The sequence below is a fragment of the Cibotium barometz genome, chromosome 27 (assembly GCF_041138505.1).
Source record: "Cibotium barometz isolate CiBa-2024 chromosome 27, ASM4113850v1, whole genome shotgun sequence".
NCBI classification, from domain to species: Eukaryota; Viridiplantae; Streptophyta; class Polypodiopsida; order Cyatheales; family Cibotiaceae; genus Cibotium; species Cibotium barometz.
The window spans coordinates 2,363,254-2,368,403 of record NC_141072.1 but is presented as its reverse complement, the minus strand read 5'-3'; the positions used below and the strand labels follow the sequence as shown (position 1 = coordinate 2,368,403).

Genomic DNA, 5,150 nt, shown 5'->3' with positions numbered 1-5,150 from the left:
TTCTCATCCAAACCCCATCAGCAGCATTGGCGGTGTGCTCTCAGAGTTCTTTGGTACTTGCGTGGCACTCTCGACTTTGGCATCTTATATGGCCAAGGATGCACTCTTCTTGGATGGTCTGATTCCGGTGCTTTCCTCTACAGATGCGAAGTATCGTGCGGTTTGTTATGCTGCATGTAAGGTGATTTGGTTGCGGAGATTATTGGAGGAGCTTGGCTGTCCTCCTACTGGATCTACTCTTCTTTGGTGTGACAATCAGAGTTGCATCACCATCACCAAGAATCCTGTGTTTCATGCTCGTACGAAACACATTGAGATACAGTATCACTATGTTCGTGAACGGGTTCTTGCTGGAGATTTGCGTTTGGAGTATTGTCCTTCAGCGCAGAATGAAGCAAATTTGTTCACCAAGCCGGTTTCCGAGGCTTCCTTGGCTCCTTATCTTCGGCTTCTCGGAGTATGTTCACATTCATCCCCAGTTTCTGCCCATATTTGGTGTCCCTTTTGGTCCCTTTTAATGGCACTTGATTGTGGGCAGGCCACCCCTTTCTTATATATTTTTCTGGGAGTTTTCCCAGCCTGGATGTATTTTCCCCACTAGGCCACCTACATCATATCCAGTCGGCCAGCCCCTCTTACCTATAAATAAGTGGGCTGGCCTCTCATTTTTTCATCTTGCCTAATCTTTCTTTTGCTCCCTCACTTATGAGACACTTTCTGTCTCTTGCTTGGGACTGTATCATTTCAGTATATTCAGCATAGTTGCTCCATATCTCTCTCTCTTACACTCGCTGCTCAGCACACTCTAGTGCTTATTTGCTTCCGCTCTGTCCACTCGTTCAAAGCCAAACACTCTTACGTTGCTTCCTAGATTTCTGTGTTTTAATGTTCTCATGGCTGTGTTTGGCTTTTTCAAACTCAAATACTGATAGATGTTTTAAATTGTGTACTTATTCAAAAATCCTAGTTATCAGCACCACATGCAGAATAAGAACAAATTCAACCCACAGATACTCCTTGTTTTAAGTCTAGCCAGTCTTCAAATGCAAGCCTTATGTATCATGCACCCCAAGAAAAAAAAAACTTACAGGGATTAATAGGATGTCACAAGCATGGTCCATGAGCATGGTAATACTGCCTGCTTCAGCCAAATGGCTTTATGTAAAATGCAAGTAAAATCAGCCCATCATTGTATGAAAATACTGCCTCTTCGCAAGTTTCTTCCTCATCCTTATTCTACCACTGACTCAAGCACCATATCCACTTGTGGTACAAATCCTGCCCTCTTAATTCGCCTGTTCAACCTGTCCAACTCACTCTCACTTTGTGAGTGGAATCTCTCTCCCACAATGAACTCATGTACTTTGTCCCTCACCTCAATCCAAGCTGCCCCCGGCTTCTTCCATGCACCTGCATGTTTTCTCAGCTCTTGTGTTTGCTGCACAACATCCCAGTTGCAAGCGTCTGCATGCATGTTTGACATGAGCATATACCCACTAGCATTCTCAGGAACTAAGTGGACCGCTTGCCCATAGCATTCTCCTCCTAGATCCATGTGGCCATGTATTCTACAAGAAGCCAGCAAAGACCGCCATCCAAATATGCACGGATGTGTTGGTGTAGTTTGCATTAGTTCGTCCGCCTCGTGCAAGCGTCCAGCACGTCCAAGAAGGTCAATCATACAGTTGAAGTGCTCTAGGTCCGGTGCAATGCCATGAATTTCTACCATATTTTGGAAATGCCGACGGCCTTCGTCCACTTGACCTGCGTGACTACATGCTGCAAGTATACTATTATAAGTCCTACAATTTGGCTGCAGCCCTCTCCGCCCCATGTCTTCAAGGTACTGTGTGGCCAGCAAATAATTACCATGATCAGCACAGCCTGCAATTAAAGCATTCCATGACTGGACACTTTTTGTTGGCTCTTGATTAAGCACTCGGTATGCCTCCGTGAAGCTCCCACACTTTGCATACATGTCAACCAGAGAAATTTCAAGGATCAAATCTACTTTTAAACCCTGCCTGGTTATCTTATGATGTATCAATGTGCCCTGCCCTATGGCTCCTATGCTGCCGCATGCCTTTAAGATGCTTGCAAATGTAACTTCATTTGGTGTAACACCCTCATCTTGCATTCTGCCAAGAAGGACAAGAGCAGGGATACCATCCCCATTTTCAGAGTATCCTGCAATCATGGCATTCCATGACACTACATCTCGCCTAGACAACTCATCAAACATGTTACGACCCTCTTGTAGGCTTCCACATTTGATATACATGTCAACAAGGGTGTTCCCAAGCACCAAATCAGTTTCGAGTCCACACTTGATAACATCATCATGTATGAGTCTGCCATGCTGTAGGTCCCTGATGCTGCTACATGCTTTCGATAGACATGACAACAAAACATCATCAGGCATGATACCATCATGTTGCATCTCCTTGTAGAGTTCAAGGGCGAGATCGCCGTGTCCGCACCGCACATAACCTGTCATCATAGCACCCCATGTCACCACATCTCTATGTGGCATCAGTTCAAACACACTCCACCCCTCATCAAGGCTCCCACATTTGACATACATGTCAACTAGGGCATTCCCAATAACTACATCCAAGTCAAGCCCACTCTTGATGATATGGGAATGTATAAACCTGATCTGCTCAACATCCTTCCTACTACTACATGCTTTGAGGATGCTCAAAAATGTATACTTATCAGGCCAAAAACCCTTCTGGAGCAATGCATCATACAATTGAAAAGCCTCTTTTCTGTTACCAAGCTTGGCATGGGCTGAGATGATGGCATTCCATGTGTAAAGGCTTGGTTGTGAGACATTAGAGAACACTTCATGGGCTTCCTGCAAGTCTCCACAAGAGGCAAATAATCTGATGAAGTGGTCTGCATAGAAGGTAATGGAGATGAGGCCATGGCTGGCTACAAGGGAATGCAATCTCTTGCTTGCAGAGAGGTCTTTCTTTTTCAAGCACAGCTGAAGAAGGCAGTTTATGATGTGTGTGGACACAGGCCTCCCTTGCTGTTGCAAGAGCTGGGTCACATGGAGCGCTTCATCCAGGCGCTTTTCATTGCACAGTTCCCTCACATCGCCTTCCCCACAAGTAGAGAAGTGATCAGCTGTAAGTAAGCGGAGGTTCACACGGCTGACATGCGCTTTCAGTTGCCCCAAGTTGGCCAGCTTTGTCTGCTTTGCATCCTCTCACCTGTGATGTATCAAAACTAAGCTTCGAGTAAATCGCATGCGTGTGTGTATACTTGAAAGAGAACACGTGTTTCTACTTTTCCATAATGTGTGTGTGTGTGTGTGTGTGTGTGTGTGTGAGAGAGAGAGAGAGAGAGAGAGAGAGATTCTAATTAGAGAGATAGGGAACTAATTTGGTACTTTTAAAACTATTTTTAAACATTTGCAATCTGAGGAAAAAAAACAAGCAGCCTCCAAGCCGACTGGTTCTCCATGGTGCTTTTGGTGAGGAAGTTTTCTTTGATTGGTCTGTGGTACCCATCCCTCTCATGCCCTAAGTGATCCATGTTTCATTGCCGCAATCTTAATTCCAGGTATTCTTTCACTAGGGGCAGCTCCATTTTGTAGATATCAAGATCGCAAGACACTGCAATCTGTGGCACGCTATGGCGTAAACGAAATTGTTGTACATGAGGATCTCCCTTTTTCAAAGAAGGTTGACATTTGAGTTTCTCATCTATTCCCACTCCTCCTCTTAACTTTCTTCTCCTACACTTTCCTCATGTTCTAGCCATGGGTCTTCTTCAAGAGTAGTCATTTTTTTGGAAATGCTTTAGGTATCCTGAATGTTCTTTGGTATGGGTAATGGCACAGCTTATGGTGCTTGCTTGGTGGTGGGCTTGTGGGAGAGGGTAGATCCTACACTGGATGTTCCTCTTCCTTGAGTTTCTCTATGCATTCTCCAAACTTTTGTGTTTCCTGTGTAGGCCTGTCAGACCATTGCTAGCTTCAGCCTATTTCTGGTTATTGTTCCTTTTCTTGCTAGCCCTAGGAGTCTCTTGGTCCTCCTTGGGGTCCTTACCTAGCTTTGCATCGGTCTCATGGCCCCTGACCATTGGTAATTCTTATCTTTGTCCTCTTCAGGCTCTTTGTCATCTTTATTCTTCTCATTTTGCCCTTTTTTGTCCATGTCTTCTTCTTCCGCTTCGTCAAAGCTGTCTGATTCTCCCTAGTTGTCTTTGTGCTTCTCTAAATTTTCTAGCTCCTCAAGGAAATCTTCTAGCTCTCCAAGGTATTCTTGTGGATGGTTTTAGGGTATGCAATGTGCTCATTCCCAAAGAAGCAAGCATTTTCTTCTATTTGCAACTTTAGCTGTCTATGGACTACTTTGAGAAGAGCAGTAAAAAATTAGCAGGCTCAGGCCACGCATACAATCTCTGTCAATTTTTGATAGGCCTTGGTGGTCAACGACTTCCCTGTGCCCTCAAGCCATTTCAAACGCACTTGGCATATGGCCATACCCATTGGCACCCTAACTATGTATTCCTCAGCTATGAGCTCAATGCAATCTTCATCCAAATCCATAGGTGCCTCTTCAAATAAAAATGCCCATGCAATGAAATTCATTATCATGGGGTGAATTTTAGCTCAATAAAGTTTTTCAAAGCCAAGGTCCCTTGAAAGAACATCATGTTGATAAGGGCTTGTACTAGTGCCTCGGATACCTGCCTCCATAGCTTGGAAAACTGCAAACGGGAGAGGGCTCGTCGAGGGACATCCTTGGTAAATGTGAGGCCCAAGCTGTATGTAATCAGCTTCATGTGATTGCGTGGGCTCTCATTGTCACATAGGAAGTCGGGGAGTATCAAAGCTACATCTTTTTAAGCCAAATCCCTGTCCTCATCATGACTATCGCCGACGGCAGTAGGAGTGCAAGGTGTTGAAGGCTCTTTGGCTTGCTTTTGTGGATCTTTACGAGACTACAACTCCTCCTCCAAATCCTTTACTCGGTCATCCTTGACCTCCTTCAGTTGTTGCTACAACATATCTTTTATATTATGCTCCAAGGCTCTTTGCATCTTGTCTTCATTAACCTGCATTTCGCTAGCCTTGGAGTGTGCTTCTACTAGATATGTGATGCAGTTCTTGATGATTTGAATTTTCTATTGTA

At 44.6% G+C, this 5,150-nt stretch overlaps 1 pseudogene; it reads right to left on the bottom strand.

Moving 5' to 3' along the window:
* Positions 1 to 1,231: 1,231 nt before the first annotated feature.
* Positions 1,232 to 2,584, bottom strand: LOC147622996 (pentatricopeptide repeat-containing protein At2g03880, mitochondrial pseudogene; annotated as a pseudogene).
* Positions 2,585 to 5,150: the final 2,566 nt, after the last annotated feature.